Source organism: Haliotis rufescens, unplaced genomic scaffold, assembly GCF_023055435.1.
Source record: "Haliotis rufescens isolate VD_foot unplaced genomic scaffold, xgHalRufe1.0.p SCAF_1, whole genome shotgun sequence".
Lineage (NCBI taxonomy): Eukaryota > Metazoa > Mollusca > Gastropoda > Lepetellida > Haliotidae > Haliotis > Haliotis rufescens.
This window is the reverse complement of record NW_025963779.1, coordinates 69,129,963-69,157,597: the sequence shown is the minus strand read 5'-3', so window position 1 is coordinate 69,157,597 and position 27,635 is coordinate 69,129,963. Positions and strand designations below refer to the sequence as shown.

The 27,635-nt window shown below is 41.6% G+C and overlaps 1 protein-coding gene across 2 annotated transcripts in view; it reads right to left on the bottom strand.

Moving 5' to 3' along the window:
* The window catches only part of LOC124134071 (cAMP-dependent protein kinase type II regulatory subunit-like), a 143,171-nt gene that overhangs the window by 41,110 nt on the left and 74,426 nt on the right, over nucleotides 1–27,635 (bottom strand). The window contains exon 1 of one of the 2 annotated variants that reach the window (XM_046498705.2): nucleotides 4,229–4,392. The exons of the other annotated variant lie outside the window; for it this stretch is intronic. The gene's annotated coding sequence lies outside the window, so the exon portion shown is untranslated. Of the gene's footprint in view, nucleotides 1–4,228; nucleotides 4,393–27,635 lie in introns of those variants that run through there. 2 annotated transcript variants of the gene reach the window in all.

Sequence of the window (27,635 nt, the reverse complement as noted above, 5' to 3'; positions counted from 1 at the left end):
GGTGTTACCATATCGAAAAGAAGGAGCACAGTCGGCTAAGTCACCGCAATTAGCTGTGCAGAGTTGCGTCCCTTAGACGTGCTTTAAACATGATCATGGGTTCGAATCCCGAATCACCCTGGTCATGTTTCACGGTTTGTCAGCCCCAAACCCTTGTTCGTGAGTTTGCAAAGTTGCAAACGTCTAAGACCTGCGTCATGTCAGGTTTCACCATGAGGACACGCCGTGATATAACTGAGGAACTGTTGAAGGCGGAGTTAAACCCAATCTCACTCTTAATGTAAAGAGGGGCTTTGGGGTAGCCTAGTGCTTAAAGCGTTCGCTCGTCACGCCGAAGACCCGGGTTCGATTCCCGACATGGGTACAATGTGTGAAGCCCATTTCTGATGTCCCCCGCCGTGATATTGCTGGAATATTGCTAAAAGCGGCGTAAAACCATATTCACTCACTCACTCTTAATGTAAAGTCATTGTCTACATTACAGCTGCTCAATTCATGATCTCACAAAGCACACGGTACCACACAACTTCGTATTGCTCACAAAGATAGTATTAATGTTACCCGTCTGTGGAATCAAAACTGAATTATACTGTGCTTCGCCACAGCCGACCTAGCGGGAGTTGTACTTCCGACCACAGTTACATAGTCATATCTTTGGACTGCAGACCGTCTCTCGTTGATAGATTATTGTGATAAAACAAGACGGACTTACTCCGGATACAACGAAGTACTTGGACTGTTCGTTATATCCGTTTCTCTTTGTGGACGATAATGATAAATACCGATAATGGAAGGCACAGTTACGTTCGTTAATCATTCTTTTACTGTCCGGGATTTCATGTTCATCGGAAGTTGGTGTATTGTCAGATAACCCACAGGGCATGGTTGACCTAGGGGTCTAAGGCGCTGAAACTCGCTATGCGAAGTTGCGTCCCGTTGTCATGCAAGGATCGAAGGTTCGAATTCCAGATTCAACCAAATTATGATCCTTGATAATAATGATCCCGTGGGTCAACAAGTCGTGAACGGGATAATTCTCTAACATTTAACCGACATCGGTGATACAACTAACATATTTTTCAAAGCGGGTATTCCACTTGTTCATCCAACATATGACCGCTTCTAACTGAAGCAACACACAACTACACGAATGCGTGTGGCTTGTTTTTTTTGTATATTTTAGTGTTAATTTACACCTTAACTCATCAGAATCACTACAGAGCTGTAAAAAGCGAACATTGTAAACAGACCAATAAATCACAGTCTGCATGTCAATTGAAGCTAGGAAAGAAGGAAGTCGGTTATGGCCAGTGTGCTTGAGTTTGAGAGTCTTACCGTGTTAAAACATCGTCTGTCTTCCGATTGGGAGATTCTAACATAATATCTGCTCGTGTGAATGATGCATGTCATTAAACGTCATTGACCTTGCAAGATATTAATAGCGTCATTACAATAAACGTCCAACACAATGACACGTATCTGCAATTCGGCTGAACATATTACATTTCACAATAAAACTGTGTATAATATTGAAACGTTTTCATATAATCTTGTTGATTTCATTTATTTGAAAGGTATCGTTTACTGTGAGATATTGGAGAAACGTTAAGTATTGGAAAACACGTGACATTTAACTTGGAAACATGTCGGCATAATGTGAGTATAGAATGCGTATAAATAATTCAGAAAATCCATACCGAGAAACGGTGGGCTGGTTGTACTTCAATATTTAAAGCACAGCAACATAATCAAAGAACGGCTCTAGTCAACCCCATCTTCCACTTAGAATAGACCACGAGGATCTGATCAGCTTGGTTCTTATGGCCTTCTCCGTGACCGTATCTACCTACGACACACACACGCACACGCACACGTACACACATGCACACGTACACACACACGAACACACACATACAGACACACACACGTTCCCCCCCACACACGTACACACACACACACACACACACACACACACACACACACACACACACACACACACACACGTACACACACACACACACACACACACACACACGTACACACACACACACACACACACACACACACACACACACACATACAAACACACGTACCCCGCACACACATACAGATACACACACACGTACACACACACACACGTACACACACACATAAACACATAAGACACACACACACACACATACAAGCACATGCGCGTTAAGATATTAGTGTCTGTTTGTATGAGGGTCACATGCTATGAAATATGTATAAGCTAGTCTGACTAACCCCTGAGTCGGTCTTCATGTTGAATCAGCCTATTCCCCATTTCACGGTCGTTGACCATGCCCGGGGGGACGGGCTGACGGTAGCCTCACGCGTGCGGCTCACCTACTTCCACCCAGGGGACATAAACCCTGACACATATTTCCTTTGAAGGAGTAACCTATTTTTTACAACTTGTCTTGTAACTGGTGAAATGTTCTCCGGGAACATGACCATCGGTATCGGGTAACACTTTGATGTCTAATGTGTATATGCTTTACCGAGAACCGCTTCCTTTCGGCTGTCTCATCTAACTATTGTCGCGTGAAAAAATCCTTTTTTGTGTGCACATGATGCTATTAAAGTGCATAGTGCATCAGCCTTGTATATCTAGAGATATTATTAGCTCGAGGGCATGCATACCTAATATCAACACTTCACTTATCTAGAAATACGGCTCATTTGATCTATTTTCGATGGTCTCGAAAACTTCGAGTTAACGAGTTTCCGCTAGTGTTATCTTACATTTAACTTACAGAGCTCAACACCTGTTTTAATAAAATTTAAAACAGCTATATAATAAGTTCTCTATATAACAAACGCATAAACAACAGCGTTAATTACAACACCGACGGAATACATCGTACTTCCCTCTAATCGATTATTCGTATCATCCAGAAGTTACCATATGTTAGTCACTCTGAAATGTTTCACTATGTCAAACGTTTCGATGTCATATTTCACTATAACGTACCAAATCACTTACTTTGTTGAATAATATATGATTGTTATATAATATGTTACAGGTGTATCAATGAAATATCAGAAAGCATTTTGCAGCTATTAATCAAAGCCGTTCGAGACTTGCAGCCTTTGCCTTAAACCGGGGTTCACCAACACGAACTGACCATCACATGCCATGTGTTATTAATTTAACGGTTTCTAGGGATCGGGACCTGATCAATCAATGTCCATTGCCTAAACGACTCGCTCACCGTGTGGGGTGTTCCCGGGAATATGGACCTAATATCAGACATATCATCCCTCGTCACTAATTAGTTCCGTTGGATATGCATGGCGTGGTCTCGTTTAACTACCATTGTGATTCACTGTTTGACACATGTAGTCGCGTCAGTCATCAAACATACGTACTACACTGTCCACAGTCAAACATACACACTACACTGTCCACAGTCAAACATACACACTACACTGTCCACAGTCAAACATACACACTACACTGTCCACAGTCAAACATACACACTACACTGTCCACAGTCAAACATACACACTACACTGTCCACAGTCAAACATACACACTACACTGTCCACAGTCAAACATACACACTACACTGTCCACAGTCAAACATACACACTACATTGTCCACAGTCAAACATACACACTACACTGTCCACAGTCATCATACACGCCTTCCTTCACAGGGTATATGATATTATGACATACAGGCCATGGGCCGAGGGTATTATAGTTAGGTATAGGCGGAGCGTTGTTGTAATCGTCAGTGAGTTAAGACGAGATAATACCACAGTTCTAACCTGTCTCGTTCGCTAATTGCTGGGAACAGGATTACGCCAACGATTTCAACTCACGGAGTCATTACCCATGAACAAACTTGCACAATCCCTCTACATCGGTGTGTGAACAGAAACGCGAACTTAATATGTGTGTATGAGACCCGGCGATTGTTCGTTCACAATGTAGGGGCGGTGTGTGTATGTAAGATGTTATGTGGATTAGAACAGCGGTGGGAAAATATTGACAATGTCAACATGACGACGCTTAAAGTCAATTTCCATGTACATTGAAATGTATTGAACGTTGAAAGATCGCATTTTGACAGCCGCTCTATAGTTCCACAACCCATACAGCATCACAGGTAAGCTTGTTGTCAGTACTATGAAGTGTACTTGAATCGAGACAGTTATAACTATATTTCCAATACAATACAAGGAGGTTTTCACTCACCTGCGCAAGTATACACCTGTGGTATTCCAAAGCAGCGAGCCTAATGCGAAAATCTCAGGTAAGCGAGTCAACCCTGCTCGTCGCGCGGAGCTTTGTTCCAAGCGTGGCTAGTTATGATGTGTCGCGTAGCGCTACAGCGGGAAGTCGGAGAAAGTCTCTGCGGATGTGACGTCAATATTATGAGTCACACCCCTTTTCCAAGTGATGTTAACTTATCAAGTGAAATGCAACGCTCAATTTCCCTTGTCCTCGAGACAAGGGGAAACGAAGCGTGTCTACGCGTCGTGTAATAAGCAGTCACAGATCACTTGTAAATATCCCTGATCGAGTTTCACGATCGTATTGTGTTCTGGTTGACTGGGAGATTTGCAATTTCCGAATTTAAACAGCGTGTCGAGATTGTAACGGGATAGACGGATGGAGAGGAACAGATCAATAGATCAATAATAAGTCAATCAATCATAGCAAAAATCGATATATTAAGTGGGATATGGTAATAATTATGATCTGCAGACAACTGTGACATTTTAGCCAGGGAAGCCGGCTGTATAATAACAACAGAGGTGATAGATCCATTCAATTGATCATTATAGACGTTTATATTAAACAAACTCTATTCAGAACAGGGGAAAGTCACTGGTCCTCTATTTTACAATTTCATAATTCACTACGCAGGAACCCTTTTTTTCAAACAAAAGCAAGTCTTGTATTATTTTCTATATTGTATTCATTATTTGCCATGCGTTATCATACAGATATTCCTGGCTTCCCATGATAAATCATTTTGTGAAATATATATAAGCTATACTTGTAGGTATAATATATAACCTCATTGTCTTATAATCATGTGGTGTGTTTAATTTCTATGAAGTAGTGTGACATTCTAGCTTATATCTACAGACAATATTTGTGATTGTTTCAGAAGGAAAACTGCTTTGAGATCGTTGTTCTTTGCGCAACCATATTATTGATTTTTCGTTTTAGAACATTAATTGGTTAAACATCCACTCTTTGAAATTGATTTGATATTGTTCATTTCCTGAGAATAGTTGTGTCTGTTGCTAAGCAACGTCTCACACAAGCACGATTGATTTGTCATAGTTGAGCATGTGGTGTTAGGCTGAAGTGTTTAGACATAGCGCATAGAAAGGACTCACCTGCTGATTGGGTCATATGTCAGAATCGATACAGCTATTGGTAGAATGGGTTTGCGTCTTTAGATAATTGAAATAACAGGGTGCGCAAGTCAGGTCACAACGTGATACAAGAGAAGTTAGTTCAGTGAATTGTTATAATTCGAATGAAGGAACATCGGTACAATGAAGCTGCAACGTATTGATAATCTTCTATAGTGATATTGTGACTTGATGCTTGTGAGATTGATCTTACGACTGTATCATATTTTGCTTCCCCTACTTCGTGAAACCTTTTTCACGCCGCTCGTCACAAAATATATGTAACTCTTTTTTTTCATTTTGCTGTCAATTTTAACCTGCGACCACACGCACACACGCACACATCTCAGCCCCCCCCCCCCCCCCCCCCCCCCCATAACAATTACCAGCGTAATGTAGCTTAGATAAGATCGAGACTGGACCTGATACTCCAGTGATTGACATCATGAACATCGATCTTCGCAATTGAGATACGATGACATGCATCAACGAGCGACTCTGATCACCTGAACCCGCTTGTCGCCTCTCACGACAAGCATGGGTGGCTGAAGATTAATTATAACCCGGATTTTCACGGAATCGTGCGGAACAGCAAATTACGTAGTAATGAGCGTTTTGGTTACATAAACTGCCAGGCAAAAGAAAGTATAAATTTGGATTTGACCAAAACACCACAAATGTTATTAAAACTTGATCAGGCTGAAAACAGTCACCGGAACCCTGAAAACTTGAGGTCCAAAACACAACTATTTTACCTGTATCAAATACATCACCATCGAATAAATTATTGTTTGTTTCATTTTTTATAAAAAAGTTATGAAACATAGGTGCAGTTTATGAATGTGTGAACAACCAGGTCGCCAGCACATCAAGCTCCTCACAGCGATAGCGTGTACTAAGGTGTCACGCGCTGGGAAGGAGCTTACGGACACATATACAAAGGGACACAACTCTGTATCCATGATTCATTAAAACAGCATTTGTTAATCTGGGCAATATCACTGGGAACGATACCGTCAGGATGAACAAGAAGACTTCAGTGCATTTCTTCAAGCTTCCGACTACTGCAGTTGATATGTAGCCGCACAACCCTGCACTCAGGAAAGCGGAAATCGGCCGCTGTTAAGGAACGAACATTATATTTACACAAGAAGGCAGCAATCAACCCGACCCACGGGAACCACCCCGCGGACGGCTTACACCGTTTATATTCTATAGTGAGGAATCGGCTTAGAATGTATTCAGTTCAGCTTAAGAAATCAATGCATTCAGGGCCAACTAATCCCGCCAGTGTGATGTTATATGTATGCTTAGATTTCCTTAAAGGATAATTATCGTGTCTTTGTTCCTCGTACGTCATTGCGGAAGTACACTGCACCAGAGCATCACCACTTTGAGGAAGAGCACGTGAGGCGGATACTATGACAGAGTCACATGGTGTCTTAAGGTTCACAATGACACAGTCTGTGCTTGGCTTTATTTTTCACCGGTATTACCTCCTGGGTGTATTTTATGACGGAATAAAAAACGAAATTATCGACTGGCTTTGTAAACTGAGATTCTTTTAAGTTCGGGTTGTAGCGGTTTGAGACCGTCTGGCAATTAAAGATTAGCTGTCGGTCTCAAGTCGCTCTGTAGAAGCTGAAAGTTTCCCAGTGTACGCCTCCGGGGGTTTGATCATTCAAAAGGACGTTAAAAAGATGGTACTTGTTGTTACCCTGCCTGGCGCTCTGCATTTATGGGCTAAATGAAGGAGAAGTCGGCTCGGAGTCAGTGTACTGTGTCTGAGTGGGGTATTCATGTTAAACTGCGGCATGTTATCTCAGTGGGCTAGCGCTATAAAACCGACGTTAGTCCGGACCAGTACACACACACACACACACAAACGCACGCACGCAAACACATAATGCCACACCTCACACACACACGCGCGTACATGCACGTCGCTATTTAAGTGCAATAATCTTGGACGTGATGTTAAACCCCTTTTCACCTCACCTCGCCTGTACGCGTTATCATGGTAAGGGAATGAATGGGTAGCCGAGTAGTTACATGCGCTCGATAATTACGCAGAGTATTCGGGTTCGATTCCACACATGGGTACAATGTAGAAGCGCTTGTCCCTTCTCTCCGTTTTGGACGTGCCAGGTTGTCACGATTCATTGTTAGCATATGGACTGAATTATTGTTCACTCACTCACCTCATCATTGATTCGTATGTCAGAACCAAGCCTGATATCATAGGTGGCGCTGATAGTCATGTGACAGGTTGTACCCCGTGGATTGATACAACGTACGTCTCAAGAAGTCAATAACAGGGACAGAAAATAACACTCAATTGGCACCTAGCAACACCTGCAAATGTGATCGACATGTTGTATGTTGATAACAGCTCCATGCGTGACGACAACATCGCTCACCGGTCAAATAAGGGTCATACGCACGGCAATCGATTAGTTAGCGGTCAAGTTGCTGGTCACATGCAATAGCTGTCGGTGACAGGGATGTAGCAAATGCATAATAGTGTGTGAGGTTCGGAGACGCTATATTAAGGTGTTCCACGATTCTAAAAAAAAAAAAGGGGGGGGGGGTTGCCCGAAAAAAAAACTACATTGTTGCAAGGTGTTTTTCCCATCACGAAGCGTTCGAGGGGACACATAACACTAGAAGTGAAAATTAGAAGGAAATGGCGTGGTATTACTTGGACTGGATTCTTGTGAAATGACAGGGGCTAATTTTGTTGTTGCTTAATGTATGGTGTGACGGTGGTGTGGTAGTGCTGTGGTGTGACGATGGGTGATTTGTTGGTGATATTGTCGGATGTGCGACGTGTGATGGATGTGGGTGTGATTATATTCTAGGTGGGGTGTGTGGGGGTGGATGTTTGACTGGAGCTTGTAGGTTATCAGGATATGTATTCTGGGGATAATTATTCTGGTTTGACGTAGAAGGTAGACTCTCGTGCTTATGTGGGGAGATTAAAACAGTAGCTGTTGAAAAGAACAAATGTACAGTGAATTATCCGTGTGCAATAGAACTTGGTTGTCCGGTGAATTCACAACCAGCAGATCCTGACTCAGCTAAGGGAAGCAACTGTGATACACAGAACTGTGAACAGACAGTAAGAAACACGTTTAAAAATATGACTAGATGCGGGAAGCAGATCACTATGTTTGAAACGTTCTCACATGAAACCAGATGAGACTAACCATAATATCACAATGACTTATTCAATACGGTGGGTAAATCCTCAAACGATTATTTGGTTGAAAACCCTTATGATTCATAAAACATTCATCTATTTAGTTATCCTACAATAACAGTCAAGTTTCACACAGGTAAAATGCAAAGGGAATCAATGAATCGTATAAAAAATCAACAACCATGACAAGATTTCCTTCCCACCATTGCCCTTTTGTCCACGACCAGGTACAACGTCACGCCTTAACGAGTCACACAAAGGCATGGGAAGTGAAGTCATCCCACTGATATCAGCTATCACCTGATTCAACGAGTGCGAAATACGACGTTTTCACTTGGTAAAATACGTTGACATAAGCAGATTGCTGGAAACTTCATTACTCAAGAATAATTCAAGCGTCAAGATTAATTCAATAATGACGTCCGAAGGGAGGTAATTCTTGATGAAGCAGAAGCTCGGACGCCGCTAAAAGTTAATAGAGATCATGTTGATAGACCAAATTGAAGCCGCAGTGGGATAGGGTAATGAGAATAGAAACCCATTGGGCTAATACTTGATAAAAGATCATGATATTTCATAATACGCACCATTAGCAGTCAGATGAGGTTACGGGAGAATCCTGGCGATGATGAATGAAATGCATGGGGGACATATAACCATGCAGCCATAGTCTATTTACCTACATATCAGTACACGAACACGAGATTCGCAAAACAGAGTCAAAGGATCTCATTTATGCCATGTAATCCCATTAAACTTCCCTACACTCGTAAACGTCAGATGTTACTTGGGATGGTAGATGTCAGATGTTACTTGGAAATGGTAGATGTCGGATGTTACTTAGAGATGGTAGATGTCGGATGTTACTTGGAGATGGTATATATCGGATACTACTTTGAGAAGGTAGATGTCGGATATTACTTGGAGATGGTAGATGTCGGATGTTACTTGGAGATGGTAGATATCGGGTATTACTAGGAGATGTTAGACGTCGGATGTTACTTGGAGATGGTAGATGTCGGATGTTACTTGGAGATGGTAGATGTCGGATGTTACTTGGAGATGGTAGATGTCGGATATAACTAAGAGGTGGTAGATATCGGATGCTACTTGGAGATGGTAGATGTCGGATATTACTTGGAGATGGTAGATGTCAGATGTTACTTGGAGATGGTAGATATCGGATATTACTTGGAGATGGTAGATATCGGATATTATTAGGAGATGGTACATGTCGGATATTACTTGGAGATGGTAAATGTCGGATGTTACTTAGAGATGGTAGATGTCGGATGTTACTTGGAGATGGTAGGTGTCGGATATTACTAGGATATGGTAGATATCGGATGCTTCTTTGAGATGGTAGATGTCGGATATTACTTGGAGATAGTAGATGTCGGATGTTACTTGGAGATGGTAGATATCGGATATTACTAGGAGATGGTAGACGTCGAATGTTACTTGGACATGGTAGATATCGGATGCTACTTGGAGATGGTAGATGTCGGATGTTACTTGGAGATGGTAGATGTCGGATATTACTAGGAGATGGTAGATATCGGATATTACTAGGAGATGGTAGACGTCGAATGTTACTTGGACATGGTAGATATCGGATGCTACTTGGAGATGGTAGATGTCGGATGTTACTTGGAGATGGTAGATGTCGGATATTACTAGGAGATGGTAGATATCGGATATTACTAGAAGATGGTAGATGTCGGATATTACTTGGAAAAGGTAGATATCGGAAACTCCTTGGAGATGGTAGATGTCAGATGTTACTAGGAGATGGTAGATGTCGGATATTACTAGGAGATGGTAGATATTGGATGCTACTTGGAGATGGTAGATGTCGGATGTTACTTGGAGATGGTAGATGTCGGATGTTACTTAGATATGGTAGATGTCAGATATTACTAGGAGATGGTAGATATCGGATGCTACTTCGAGATGATAGATGTCGGATATTACTTGGAGATGGTAGATGTCGGATGTTACTTGGAGATGCTAGATATCGGATATTACTTGGAGATGGTAGATATTGGATATTATTAGGAGATGGTAGATGTCGGATATTACTTGGAGATGGTACATGTCGGATATTACTTTGAGAAGGTAGATGTCGGATATTATTTGGACATGGTAGATGTCGGATATTACTTGGAGGAGGTAGATGTCGGATATTACTTGGAGATGGTAGATGTCGGATATTACTTGGACATGGTAGATATCGGATGCTACTCGGAGATGGTAGATGTCGGATATTACTTGGAGATGGTAGATGTCGGATATTACTTGGAGGAGGTAGATGTCGGATATTACTTTGATATGGTAGATGTCGGATATTACTTTGATATGGTAGATGTCAGATATTACTTGATGGTGGTAGTTGACAAATGTAACCAGTAGAATATAGCCGGATAAAAATGGATCTTAAACATAACTGGAGAAAATGGATATCAAATATAACCTGGAGATAGAGTGTATCAAATATATCCTGGAGATAGTGGATATCAGATTATATATCCTGGAGATAGGGGATATCAAACATAACCTGGAGATAGTGGATATCAAATATATCCTTGAGATAGTGGATATCAAAGATAACCTGGAGATAGTGGATATCAAATAACCTGAAGATAGTGGATATCAAATATATCCTTGAGATAGTGGATATCAAAGATAACCTGGAGATAGTGGATATCAAATAACCTGAAGATAGTGGATATCAAATATATCCTGGAAATAGTGGATATCAAATATAACCTGGAAATAATGAATATCAAATATATCCTGGAGATAGTGGATATCAAATATATCCTTGAGATAATAGACATCAAATATATCCTGGAGATAGTTGAAATCAAATATTTTTTGGAGATAGTGGATATTAAGCATAACTGGAGAAAATGGATATCAAATATAACCTGGAGATAGTAGATATCAAACATATCCTGGAGATAGTAAACATCAAAATCCTGGAGATAGTAGATATCAAATATATAATGGAGATACAGGATATCAAATATAACCTGGATATACCAATGGAGGCGGTAGATGTCAAATATGTTTTGGAGATAGCAGATGTCACATATTACTTGGAAATAGCAGATATCAAATATGACTTGGAGGAGATGGTAAATGTCGAGTATTACTTGGAGGTAGTATATGGATTAACCCTATGGGACAGCGTTCGCCCAGAACGTTTTTGAACCCAGGTTTATTGCTGAAACAACGATACCCTCCACACTCGTTGATACTGTTTGAGTATAACGCCATGTCATCCTCTGGACATCGCGTACCCCCCCCCCCCCCAACCTCCCCCGTCATACTCGAATAGCTAAAAGTAAAACATACAATGGTATCAAATACAACTAAAACTGTTGAAGAAACCCCTCAAGCATTTTTCCTGTCCCTACGTAAATGTCAAAGACATAAGTGGCTATTTGTGATGTTTGTACACCACTCGAAGTGATAAAGCAATCAGTGCACCAATACCTCTAAAGCGGGAATCAACTTTGATTACATGAATACCTCTTTACCAAATAGCCTCCTTACCCAGCTCATTGCTGATGGTTTGGCTTTACAAATATACCATTTAGTTCAATAATCACTCCGAATCGGACGCATAGATAGATGAGATTGGTCAACGGTTTACATCGGGAATGTCTTCGAATCAACAATGCCAAGTGTAATGAAGTTTCTTTGACCACCAAGCGCCCCAGAATTACTCCACGCTGTGCAATGACATGTCTAGACTTTTAATCCACAACATAGCCACGACGACATTACAGCGATAAACGAAAATCAAACTCACCAAACTCCCCATTCATTATCCGCCAGCTCTGTCGTGGACGATGTGTCACTATGGAGTGTTCATGCTTTCTTAAACCATAGTTTCAGAAAAGGTCAAGTTGTAAAGACATATACCATGCCTAGAAGAACCAATCTTCTTTAGATCCATCTGGTGCCATTGGCCATGTTGATATTACTAAAGCTATCGTATGGGAAAGTTATTCTTACGAGATATCCATAAGCTTCAAGTTCATATGAGGGAGTGTGATCTCACGCGACTTTGAACATTTTTTAACGCAGCGTTAAACAACCTTTTTTACCGACGCTTTGAACAGTATTTCAATCACCCCAAAGTGTCGGCTTAATGCGGGAGGGAGTCTCGAAGTGATGTATAGTGAAGCAGGTAGAATACATTTTAATTTTGGTGAAACCCGGCGTGGTGCTGATAAACCAAGCGTCATGATCAGGTCGAACTAGCTGTCAATACTATCTATAATCGTTATGTCGAACCGTGGCATCTCGAAGTTTTCTATGGATGCCGTTCATTGCCCTTTTATTGATATTTCACTCAACACGGAGTCCACTTTATGTGTCCATTACGTCATGGAGAAATCGCGAGAATCCGTGGATTCCGGAAGTTGAATCAACGAGCCCCGAAAGGGCCAATTGATTCCACTTCCGAAATGAATAGAAACGAGTGATGTCTCCGTCGTCTTTAACCATGTTATGGTTGATATAATATTTCTCAAAGAATTTCACAATGTCCTATAGCTTCGTCAGTTTTACAGGTTCAGAATGGTTAGCAAATTCCTCGCTCAGAATCAATCACAACAACAATAGCGTGACGTCAATATAATGATGTATGGATTATTGAAATGTTGTTAAGTGGTAATGGAACATATTCTCTGCGGTATATACACTAGTCGTCCATAAGAAATTATTGGTATCTCATTTTGATGCCTAGATTTACATAATGTGCTGAATTTACTAGATACAAGACTAAGTTAGGTTAAGAATTTATGGATGAACAACTTCTTTATAACAATTTAGAGCGACGTTTCGGTGTAGGTTCTAACACCGTTATCAAGCAAGTGAACCTATACCGAAACGTCGCTCTTAATTGTAATAAAGAAGTTGTTCATCCATAAATTCTTATCCTTACTTAGTACTCCAACTTCTAAGTGCCTATTAAAGTAGTTAGATACAAGACTATCATCCGCTATTCATTCCTCTACTTCAAATGTCATGGCCGGTGTCCCGGTATAAACTCTCCCCCGTACAAATTCTCCCCCCGGACATTTTATACCGGTACAGATTCTGTGGATTGCAATAACCGTCTCATTACTTCTACATTGAAGCTAGGGATATACCGACGTAGACAGCTGTGTGTTTTGTTTTATTGTTGGTTGGTTGTTCAACGCCACATACAGCAATTTGACGGCGGCCTGTAAAAATCGTGTCTCGGTCCTCTCAACTGAAATACGATGATGTGAATCAACCAAATTTGCGAGCCTGACCACCGATTCCGTTAGTCGCCTCTTACGAGCATAGTTGTCTCTTAAAGACAAGGGGGCACGGGTGGCCCAGTCATCTAAGGCGCCGCGATTCGCTGTGCAGAGTTGCGTCTCTTGGGCACGCCAGAAACCTATGATTGTGGGTTCGAATCCCGGTTCGCCCCGATTATGTTTCCAGGTTTGTCAGCACCATACCCGTGCTCGTGGGTTTCACCAAAGTGGTAAACGTCTGAGACCTCCATCACTTCGGGATTTCCTCCCACATTAAGCTGACACGCCGAGATATAACTGGAACACTGTTAAAAGCGGCGTTAAACTCAACTCACTCACTCTGAAAGACAAGCATGGGTTGCTGGAGACCTATTCCTGCCCGGATCCTCACGGCTCCACAGTTGCGTGAGTTACGCCAACCTACAGTCCCTGTATCAACGTGGAAATGCCATATCCAAACAACATTAGAAATAAAATATTCTTGTGCAGTTCAGTTTGTATATGGTTACTCTATTACTCAAGGTGGTCTTACACATTGTATTCCTCCAACGATGGTAACAAGTCAATTTGTTTCAAAGGTAAAGAGCTCACCTTTCATTAGCTCCGGTAATCGTTTTATATTTTTCTTGGTTTTTCCCTATTGAAAACCTATTATGATATACAATTGCTCCCCGTTCATACGAACCGTACTGATCTCAGTGGGACCCTGGCAATGTGCCTTTGATTTAAATAATATTTCACAGCAGTATTCTCCTGATTTACGTGTTTTTCCTACAGCTGTTATGGGTGAGGTGAGGTGCGGTGAAATGGGGCTTAACGTCGCGTCCAAGATTATTGCACTTATATAGCGACGTGCATGTACGTGTGTGTGTTTGTGTGGCTGCTTGTACTAGTCCGGACTGATGCCGATTTATAGTGCTAGCTCACTGAGATACTATGCCGCAGTTTAACATGAATACCCCACTCAGACACAGTATACTGACTCCGAGCCGACCAGTCCTTGTTTAGCCCCTTAATGCCGGGCGCCAGACAGGGTAACAACAAGTACCATCTTTTAACGTCTTTCGATATGGCGCGGTCGGGGATCGAACCCTGGACCTTCCGCTCTCCGGGCGGACGCTCTACCACTAGACCACGGAGGCGGTCGCAGCTGTCTGTCTGATAACATCATTTTGTATCATATTGAATATTAGGCACGTTGCATTTTGGTGCATAGTATAAAATTTGGGCAGTCACAGATATACCGCACTACATGTACCGGCAAATTCTGTTTATTATATTCGAAGACACTCGTTAAAAGCTAGCTGTATCAAAATATCGTTAAACAAAACAGTGTTACTATCTCAAAGTATTAAGTTAATCGCTACTGACATCTGTATCCGTTATTGTAAAATGAGACACAGGTGTACAATCAGCGACAAGTTCATCGCCACAAACATCTGTAGCAGATACTGTCAGATAAGACACTGCTTCAACATAAGAGGCTAAGGTTAAGCTAACAAGGCAAATACTCAAAAATAGGAAGACTGTCTTAATGTATGGTCTCAGCAGTGGGGCGGTCGGGTAGCCTAGTGGTTAAAGCGTTCGCTCGTCACGCCGAAGACCCGGGTTCGATTCCCGACATGGGTACAACGTGTGAAGCCCATTTCTGGTGTCCCCCGCCGTGATATTGCTGGAATATTGCTAAAAGCGGCGTAAAACCATACTCACTCACTCACTCACTCACTCACTCTCAGCAGTGATCGTGTATGTTCGTAAAAGGTTTCTCAGACACGAAATTGAATGTTATCGGTATCAAAAGTACAAAGAGATGGGTATTCATTTTCTCTACATTATTTCTTTTGAACAATATACTTCGAATTTTAAAGATTCTTTAAACGTATAGACTTCTTTAGTACGTACGTCGAAATAAACGAACGCAAACCATAGTTTGGATTGATGTAATTCTTTTTAGGAAACCTAGAAAATACTTTTTGAGTAGTGAAGATATGGGGTAGGACAGGCCTTCGGGAACCCACGCTTGCCGTAAAAGGCGACTATGCTTGTGGTGACAGGCGACTAACGGTATCGGGTGTCCAGACTTGCTGACTTGGTTGATGCATCGCATCGTATCCCAATAGCGTACATCGATGCTCATGATGTCAATCACTGGATTGTCTGGTTCAGACTCAATTATTTAGACCGCCGTCATATAGCTGGAATATTGCTGAGCGCGGTGTTAAACGACAAACAAACATTTGGAGTCTTTGTTATGTCGTTAACAAAGAAGACTGCGATACGGATGTCACAGGTATAAAGTGGTTTCACTTAACAATTGGGAATCAGTTGCTAGCCTGGGCAGAACGTGCAGTGAGAAAACTGGCCGCTGTGATTGGATGATATTCTATAAGATTTATTGTTTTGACATATACATCCACCCAGAAAATAAAACTGACCATTTTTTTCAATATTTAGCGCTTTGTTTTCAACAATATTTCTTATGAAGTATGTATCCACAGATATTTTCAAAAATGTGACATTTAGTGCAGAACTTGGATTCGTGTGTTTGGCTTCCTGTACTCGGAAATGGGGCTAGCTATATCCGAAGTCTGTGATTTTATTACAGCTTTAATGCCCGGCTGTGCATACATGTGTATTGAGTGTTGAATGCCCAGTTATCAAAATGAAAATATATAAATATATAAGGTCTATTGGTGCAGTTTAACCTTGAGTGGTCTCCAAATACAACACATAACTGTAACAGGTTTAGAGGATTAGTTGAGTGTTGGTGTGGCCCCACACATTACCGAGTTCTATTCTCATTACGGATGCAGACCTACGTATATATTTTGCATCCTTGTCATATTTCTGTGGTACTCCTATTCCTGCAGACCATTCCTTCTCTTCCCATCAATCCATTACAAGACGTTTATGAAGGAAATGAACAAAAAAAACAATGACTAAACAACATAATATACATAGAACGAAACACTATCATTACACAAAGGTACATATACCCAACTGCTAAAGAAACGCAAAATTAATGTTTACTACTTTAGCATGATCAATTTTGGTCGTTACTAATAGATTTGTTAAATTCAACATTTTCGCTTTAATCACCTACAAAAATATCTTTCTAGCTCATATAGTTTCCAAGATATAACCCTTCAAACTTATCCGACATGTGCGTTTCTTTTGTAGTTGAGTATATATATGGTTTCAAAGGTTTGTCATCTACAATTGCCAACGTAGAAATTGTCATCCGATGACGATGGCTTGGCATTCTGATATTACAGCTTTGTCTAAACTTGGATGCAAATTAATGGATGAAGGTTATCGAGTGAAATAGTTATTTTCACCGGTGAAATAATAAACACTCTTCTAATAGTTCCATGACGTCACTCTCACGCCATGCTCACGCTAATCACACCATTAACGTCCAAATATCCGTCGATTTCTGACGTTTGTGAGGAAACCCAATTAAGTTTAAAATACATCTGAATATTTGACTAATCACGTCCCATAACATGCTTATCTCATCTAAGTGGTCTCTGTCACGACGTCATAAACATCATTATTGTCCTCATTCATTTTAAACATTCATCTGCTTCACACCTTCAAATATATATATATATAATATATATGATATTTATGAATGGATCACTGATCATCATGGTGTTCGCGAAAAGGTTATGTTTGACTTTTTTCTTCCATGTCGTTAGCAACCGCCAATCCTACACCATGCACAAAAAGTAAATGTTTACGAGTGGTCTGACGCCGTACACCAGTACTGCTGCCACGCCACAGCTTACAATATGTACAATAGTGAGCGAGTGAGTGAGTTGGGTTTAACGCCGCTTTTAACAGTATTACAGTCATATCGCGGCATGTCAGCTTAATCTGGGAGGTAAGCCCGAAGTGATGCGGGTCTCAGACGTTTACCACTTCGGTGAAACCCACGAGCACGGGTATGGAGCTGACAAACCTAGAAACATAATCGGGGCGAACCGGGATTCGAACCCACAATCATAGGTTTCTGGCGTGCCCAAAGGACGCAACTCTGCACAGCGAATCGCGGCGCCTTAGACGACTGGGCCACCCGTGCCCCGGTATGTACAATTTAATAAATACACTGTTATATAATCATATGGCACCGTTTGACAAATCCATATGTAATGACAAGAGCTCACGTCAAGATTCAATTTCCCAAACACTGACAGAAATAAGCTTTTACACATTCAAATGGAAAACAAAAACAAAATGTAGACATATGTAATACCAGGCATCCTATTCACGATACTAAATAGCATATCATAAATGTCATCGTCTGTCTGAATCTGAATATTGCCCACGCATACATTTCAGCCCAGCTGCTACTATAAAACACTAAAACTGACTTCAAAATATCCTTTGGGAAACTCATAAACTGTTATCAGTTCTTCAACGTCATCCTGGACATCTTCTCATGGCGGAACATGAGCGCAAAGAATGTTGGGAAACCTATATCTGTTCGTGACAAGGTCACGTGACTGGTTTCCATTCCAGCAATGCAAATACATCACTCCCGATCCCTCGTGGTGTTGATCCAACGCTCACGTGATAATCCCCGTTCAAACATAAGCTCCTGTAAAACTGTCGAATGTCAACTGGAAAATATTGGCAAAAAGTAAATTAATCAAACGTCTAGCTAGCGATATGGAGGGTATTTGCTGATAAAAGTTAAAACATGGCGTAATCTCTCAAAACCCAAGGATTACTCTAAGGCTGCCTTGGTTAAATACTGACGCCATATTTGTATTTCTATCCACGTTTGGTCTTTTTGTGGACAGAGTGGACATCTCTCTTCTACCATGTTGGTATTGCAATCCAGAGTTTTACATGCGCTGTTGGATAATTGGAGTGGGACAATACTATTTGACAACCCAAAATTACATCAGACAATATTGAAATTGTAAAAGCTGTCACATGCAACATCAACGTAAAAAACGTTTTACTGAGTCACTATCAATTATTCAGAAATGATATTCAATTTCTGTATTGGACATAAATTCCATATATGTTGGCGACATTGTGACGTCCGCGTGTTGACCGTGTAAGTACACCGCAGCATGGTGGTACTCACGGCAATGCGTTGTCTTGGGAACAGCTGGTGTCATCACATTTTACATTGACGTTAAGGGCGGTGGCGTAGCCTAGTGGTTGAAGCGTTCGTTCGTAACGCTGAAGACCCGGGTTCGAGTCCCCACATTGTGTGAAGCCCATTTCTGGTGTCACCGCCGTGATATTGCTGGAATATCTCACAGTGACTTTAATGTCTATATTTAAATCTTGGTTTACGTCCAGAGGATGCGAACGAGTATGCTGAACAGTATTTCAATCTTAACACTACTTGTCAGATAAAGAGGAAGGCGAAAAATAGACGAGAAGTAGAATCGGTCAGTCATACGACTCTTGCTCAGAAGTTGTTTGAGCAAGGTTACAGTATGCAAGGCCTCGGTAAAGCTTTCAAAACGTGTTATGGTAGACATGTTGAGGACATTTCCAAATTTGACGCATCAGTGACAAAAATGATGTCCTATGCAAATCCCTATTATGGCTTGTACCATGTCTTCCCATGTTTTTTTCAGGCAAACAATTGACTTGCCTTTGCATGTGTTTGTGACGGGTGCCACCGGTGGGGCAGGATACGCTCACCTTTTCGCGAACACCTGGTATCATTACTATTTGATAGTGATTCATAGACACATGCTCATGATATAGTCGGAATTGTACAATCGACTCTGCTGAGATTTCTATTGGATATGGAAAGGGTTTTGTCGCTTTATTTACGTACGCGTCTACTACAAAACGGCGTCGGTATAAGAGAGAAGAACAACGCAAGACAACACATATTTGTCGTGCGAAACTCTACGTAAACAAAAATCATGTGATATCTACGCATTATCTGCAGGCGGCGAACATAATATGTTTGACAACCATCTATACGTCAAAATCGAATATATAAATACCCCACTCATACACAGTATACTGATTTCGAGACGACCAGTCCTTATTTTAGCCCCTTGTCTTTTGGTATGACGCGCCGGTGATCGAACCCTCGAACTTCCGCGCTCCGGGCAGACGCACTAACCACTAGACCACGGAGGCGGTCTGCCTGACATAAAGGTAGCGTTTCTGTAATGTTTCTTGTAATGTGATACTTCACCCAATGTGTTGTTTGAAAACATTGACGTTAGAATAATTGTTAGAAAATTTAATGACGCCAAGAACCTGTTTCGAGGAACAGGGCACCACAAATTCTCCCAGCAATGTTGGACTGCCCAGAGGTCATGATGCCCTAGCATGGTAAACAGTCTACACCCTGAAATTAATACAATGAAATCGATACGGTGGATGAGATTTCCAATCATATCGCCTGCGTCGTCTTTAACATAATTACATTGAATATTTACACTGTAATTTAATCAGTTCAAAGACATCGACAAGCACTACCGACAAAAAATAAGAGAACTGATGATACCAGAGTGAAGTGTAATGCCGATGATGTCTGTAAAATTAATTTGGGGCGTGTAGATCAATATCTGGTGTATCCGTCTTGGGCGATATATGCACGACACCTTAAGCATACTGTTGATTAACTAGCGTATGGTTGCTTTTGGTATTGCCCGCCATTCCGCCTGAAGAGCTACCCCAGGCTGGACCACGTTGGTGGGTCTCTGACGTACATTCTCCACCCGAGAACATTCCACAGGTACTCTTTTGGGGGCTAGTCAGAGACTAAGCGGGTCAGTCCAATGGCCGCATGCCTTCTCGTAGGAGACAATCGATGTCAACCTGGGCACGAAGTGGTCTGGCATTGTCATCTTGCAGTTCAAAATTTCTGCCGATAATTCTGACGAATGGCAAAATGGAAGGACGCAAAATGTCGTCAACATATCGCAGGCCAGTCAAATTTCCATTCACAATAACCAGATCAGTTCGCCTTTTATGGGTGATACCGCCCACATCATGACACTACCGCCCCCATACGGATCATAGTCAAGAATGGCTGCCTTGGCATTCCGCTCGCCGCTACGTCGCCAAGAACGTTTTCTGCCATCTTTGAATCAGAAGTAAAGCCTTGATTCGCGTGTAAACGTTATGTAACGACATTAGCGCACAGCCCGTCCCTTTTGTTGTCTATGCATATATTTTGGAAATCGAACCTGACCCATCTGTTTAACAAGCGAACCAAATCCGAGGTAATCAATTGTCCAATTGTAAGACTTCCAAGAACTCGGGCTCCGCTTACATTTGAAGCCGCAAAGAAGAATACTTATGTGGAGACATTGACGCAAGTCGTCATAAATAGTCTGTCTGGGAATACCACAGAGGTGGAGCGGTCGTGTGCTTTCAGTACACAATACTACTATAAACAGTTCATGTAACGTAATCTGACACTATCAAAACAGTAAAAGTACCATGCCCATCTGCCACTACCTACGACATTTTCCTTATATGTACACAGTAGAACTACCATGCCCAGATGTGACAATGACAGGCATTTCATTTTACTATCTTTTCTGAATTGCGACCAAATGGAGATTCAGGCATGGCAGAGTCGACGGAGAGAGGCTGCCCCAACCGAGCTATAACACGTCATTTCCGGGTGCAGAGAACAAGAACTGATGAAACATCCCGTTGAACCGAGCAGTATGTGAGCGTGGCTGATAGAATGACCTTTGGAACCTTAGTATGACAGCTTACAAAAATGAGTGGCAGCGAAAGGACAGCTTTGGTTTTATACACCACGGGGAGCCAAGAAGGCAATTTGATTGTACTCTGTTCGATTGGCCGGGACTTTGCACTTTGAGAATGTCTCCCTGAACTTGGATTCATGCGTGTTTTAGTAGCATATTATTGTTTTCAAGCACATCGTTGAGTCGAACCTGGCTATAAGTGAACCACGTGGTGATTTGGGGATAGAATGGGTTCCGTGCAACCTATGGTTGACATAAAAGGCGACTTACATTTATAAGATGTCAGACTTGATTGCCTGCTCGTCGTCCTGACCTGACGTCGTGAGACGTCGCTCATAATATCAACCACTGGTTTGTATGCCCATGCTTATTAACAGGCCGCCGTGGAACAGCTAGAACATTTCTGATTGCGGATAAAACAACATTTCATCATCCAATGGCCTCCTCAGTGGCCTCCCACAGTGGAGGCCATACTACACAATAGTCATGTGTCTCGAGGATAAACTTTGAACGTGTTTTGGTTTAGCATGTGACGTTCAATATAATAAAATAAATCTCATTTCAGACACACGGGAAGCCCACTTATTGTCATTCTCACCAACAGCAACGGGAATAATAGATGTGCATGGACCTCCATCATAAATATTAAATGTCATGTGGGGTGTCGCGGCTCCGCGCGTCGTTTAAACGCTGTCAGGCAGCTGCTGTAAATGCATGTTTCACGCTGTAAGATTACCTTCCATCGGTATCTGTGTCATAAAAGGTTCATACACACTTCCAGAAATATCTGGCGAACGGATGCTGTACAAGTTATGGCAAAGTCAGAATGAGGAAAAGATTTAGATTGACAACTTGAAATGCGGTATTTATTCAAACGGAAACGACCGACTGATGCAAAATGTGAAAAAAATACATCAGTATTAAGGATTATTCACGAGTAAATTGAGTCTTAAAATTAGAGATTAGGCTGCATTGAGGCAGCGATGGTTCTTGGGCGCTTTGTAACTGATCGGAATTTCCTTCGCCGTTGGTCATACGTTTGCTGATTTAGAAACCAATAAAACAATTTAGATGTTCATTATCTTGGTAAAAACACATGACGTGAGAACAAAAGCTGTGCCGGATTGAGATACATGTAGGTGTGTCACTAATGGAGGAATCTTACTTGGCATAATATGTTTTAGAGAAGGACTCGTTTGAGTGCAGTTACTATGCTGCTGGAAGGTAATTGATAATCAACAGGTAAAAAAATAAAATATACGATCCAACGATTCAAATAAAAGCACAAAACCATGAATCAATGACCAAATGATGGATGGACGAGTGAGTGAGTGAGTGAGTGAGTTGGGTTTAACGCCGTGAATAGTATTCCGGTTATATAACGGTGTGTTAGCTTACATCTTCCCGCGAGCACTGGTATTGTGCTGCAAACATAATCTGGGCGAACCGGGATTCGAACCCACGATCATACGTTTCTGGCCTGCCCAAGGAACAGAACTATGCACAACGAATTTCAGCGCCTTACACGACTGGGCCACTCGTGCCACCGATGGATTTAAGAGGTAGAAAGATAGAGTTAGTCAGTTTGGTTTTACGCCGCTTTTAGCAATATTCCAGCAATATCACGGCGGGGACACCATGAAATGGGCTCCACACAATGTACCCATGTAGGGGATGGATAGATAGATAGATAGATAGATAGATAGATAGATAGATAGACGTTGTAATTTGTAAAGAATGAATTCGACGTATTAGGATGCTAAGACACATAAGTGTGTTTTAACCATCCCAAGTCAAACAGTGATATTCAATGAAGATACAATTATGGACTCTTTAAGGGAAAATGTATTCATAAACATTTCCTAATACTTTACATAATTGCATAACCACGTGGCAAGTGAACCTATAAACACTCCCCAGTACAGAGCCGGTAATCTGGCGCTACCTTGCCGTTATAGGTGTCAGGTGAGTTTTTATCACGCTAATTATGATATAATTTCATTACAGATATCCTGGAGAAACGCCGAATGAATCTAAACCCATTAGTTGTTTAATTGGAGAGACAGATGTAAGGAGTGATTGACCGGTTAAATATCAGATGTGTGTGAAATGCTTGCTACAATTGTGTGATTGATGGCCAAACTGATGAACACAACGGTGGAAGTGGATTCAAGGAACACGTGCATTTGCAGGCTTCACAATTTACAGCTGAATTGAACGTAGAACGATTACGTTTATTTATGTTCCGCGTTGAAGTCGTAATGGGTTTCACGTGTAACTTGTGCAATTTATTCATTAAATTGTTACCGAAACGCCCGGACGGAAATTTCTTGACAGGGCAAACTATTCGCTGTTCAAGAGTGGGTGTTACCGCTCTTTAAATGTATTTACATTGCCTGGTTCTTGAGGAGGATATATTTGTCCACATTAAACTCTGCTTTATAATTGAAATTTATGATTTAGGGTTTTAGTTAACTGATTTAAATCGAAAATACCAAAATAGTCCTTTCAATACACAAACTTTCAAGCTGCTTACACTCACAGAGCAGTGAAGCCGGGGAATCTGCGTGGGAGTCGACGCGACGGGAGATGAGTGCATGAACAGTTGATCCGACTACAAAGGGAGATACATGTGTAACACATGAACAGTTGATCCGACTACAAAGGGAGATAACACATGAACAGTTGATCCGACTACAAAGGTAGATAACACTTGAGCTGCTGATCCGAGTACAAAGGGAGATAACACATGAACAGTTGATCCGACTACAAAGGTAGATAACACATGAACAGTTGTTCCGACTACAAAGGGAGATAACACTTGAGCTGCTGATCCGAGTACAAAGGTAGATAACACATGAGCAGTTGATCCGACTACAAAGGGAGATAACACATGAGCAGTTGATCCGACTACAAAGGGAGATAACACATGAGCAGTTGATCCGACTACAAAGGGAGATAACACTTGAGCTGCTGATCCGAGTACAAAGGTAGATAACACATGAGCAGTTGATCCGACTACAAAGGGAGATAACACATGAACAGTTGTTCCGACTACAAAGGGAGATAACACATGAGCAGTTGATCCGACTACAAAGGGAGATAACACATGAGCAGTTGATCCGACTACAAAGGGAGATAACACATGAGCAGCTGATCCGACTACAAAGGGAGATAACACTTGAGCTGCTGATCCCAGTACAAAAGGTAGATAACACATGAGCAGCTGATCCGACTACAAAGGGAGATAACACTTGAGCTGCTGATCCCAGTACAAAAGGTAGATAACACATGAGCAGTTGATCCGACTACAAAGGGAGATAACACATGAACAGTTGTTCCGACTACAAAGGGAGATAACACATGAGCAGTTGATCCGGCTACAAAGGGAGATAACACATGAGCAGTTGATCCGACTACAAAGGGAGATAACACATGAGCAGTTGATCCGACTACAAAGGGAGATAACACATGAGCAGTTGATCCGACTACAAAGGGAGATAACACTTGAGCTGCTGATCCGAGTACAAAGGTAGATAACACATGAGCAGTTGATCCGACTACAAAGGGAGATAACACATGAACAGTTGTTCCGACTACAAAGGGAGATAACACATGAGCAGTTGATCCGACTACAAAGGGAGATAACACATGAGCAGTTGATCCGACTACAAAGGGAGATAACACATGAGCAGCTGATCCGACTACAAAGGGAGATAACACTTGAGCTGCTGATCCCAGTACAAAAGGTAGATAACACATGAGCAGCTGATCCGACTACAAAGGGAGATAACACTTGAGCTGCTGATCCCAGTACAAAAGGTAGATAACACATGAGCAGTTGATCCGACTACAAAGGGAGATAACACATGAGCAGTTGATCCGACTACAAAGGGAGATAACACTTGAGCTGCTGATCCCAGTACAAAAGGTAGATAACACATGAGCAGCTGATCCGAGTACAAAGGGAGATAACACTTGAGCTGCTGATCCCAGTACAAAAGGTAGATAACACATCAGCAGCTGATCCGAGTACAAAGGGAGATAACACATGAGCAGTTGATCCGAGTACAAAGGGAGATAACACATGAGTAATTGATCCGAGTACAAAGGTAGATAACACATGAACAGTTGTTCCGACTACAAAGGGAGATAACACTTGAGCTGCTGATCCGAGTACAAAGGTAGATAACCCATGAGTAGTTGTTCCGACTACAAGGGGAGATAACACATCAGCAGCTGATCCGAGTACAAAGGTAGATAACACATGAGTAGTTGATCCGAGTACAAAGAGAGATAACACATGAGTAATTGATCCGAGTACAAAGGTAGATAACACATGAACAGTTGTTCCGACTACAAAGGGAGATAACACATGAGCAGTTGATCCGACTACAAAGGGAGATAACACTTCAGCTGCTGATCCCAGTACAAAAGGTAGATAATACATGAGCAGCTGATCCGAGTACAAAGGTAGATAACACATCAGCAGCTGATCCGAGTACAAAGGTAGATAACACATCAGCAGCTGATCCGAGTACAAAGGTAGATAACACATCAGCAGTTGATCCGAGTACAAAGGGAGATAACACATGAGTAATTGATCCGAGTACAAAGGGAGATAACACATGAGTAATTGATCCAACTACAAAGGGAGATAACACATGAACACGATACAGTGAAGCAACTTTGCACTTCTCTGACCCAAATGAAAACACCACTGTGAAAGCCGATGTTTGTTGCAAATATTCTTAACATCACCTTATCTAGCCGAAATAAATCTTAATTTTTATCCACAAGATTATTGACTTCAAATTTAATCCTTACAAAACACGTGACCTACTTTGCTGTTACGAAATGGAGAAACTATTGTTGACATAATACAAACATCATTGTTGACGTAACTCAAACATCATTGTTGACGGAATACAAACATCATTGTTGACGGAATATAAACATCATTGTTGACGTAATACAAACATCATTCTAGACGTAATACAAACATCATTGTTGACGTAATACAAACATCATTGTTGACGTAATACAAACATCATTGTTGACGTAATACAAACACCATTGTTGACGTAATACAAACATCATTGTTGACGGAATACAAACATCATTGTTGACGTAATACAAACATCGTGGCCATTTGTGATTACGTACGGTAGATGGTGTCTTGCCATAAAACAACATACCTCTGTAAACGCCACATTATGCTATACTCATAGCCTTGAGCCGCCGTGATATTGCTGGGATATTGCTAAAAGCGGCGTAAAACCTTACTGACTCACTTACTCATAACCGTGAGTGAGTACAGTTCGGTTCTTTTAGCGTCATGTGTGCGCTGTTACCAACTAGGCACGGTTCTCTACAAGCAAATACTACTTCTTCCCTTTTGCACTGTATACATATACGTATACGCTGTTATAAAATAAACAATAAATATATCCGTGTATGTATCACACTGCCATATCAACTCGATCTGGGGTGTTGGGCGTCGCTTAGTTGTAAAAGCGTTCGGTCGTCACGCCATGAGACCGGGTCCGATTCCCTTGTACAAGGGGTACACGTTCATCTTTGGCGTTCCCTGCCGAGATATTACTGGAACATTGCTGATAAAACAAGACTCTCACTTACTTTCCCCTTGCTCTGGAAATACCAACTGTATGCCACTCGTTTCTATCTATATCATGTGGTAAACTCTATGTTTTTATTTGTCTGTCGTTTAACGCCGCACTCAACAATATTCCAGCTATATGACTGCGGTAAATAATCGAGTCTGGTCCAGACAATCCAGTGACTGACATCCTGAGCATCGATCCACGCAATTGGGATACGATGACATGCATCTGCCAAGTCAGTGAGCCTGACCACCCAATCCCGTTAATCGCCTTTTACGATAAGCATAGTCGCTGTGTACACGTGATATGTATATTACTTCAAGGCAGATGCCGAGAACAAGACACATCAGTGGCCCTCGACGTTTATTACCGATTTGTCTCTCAA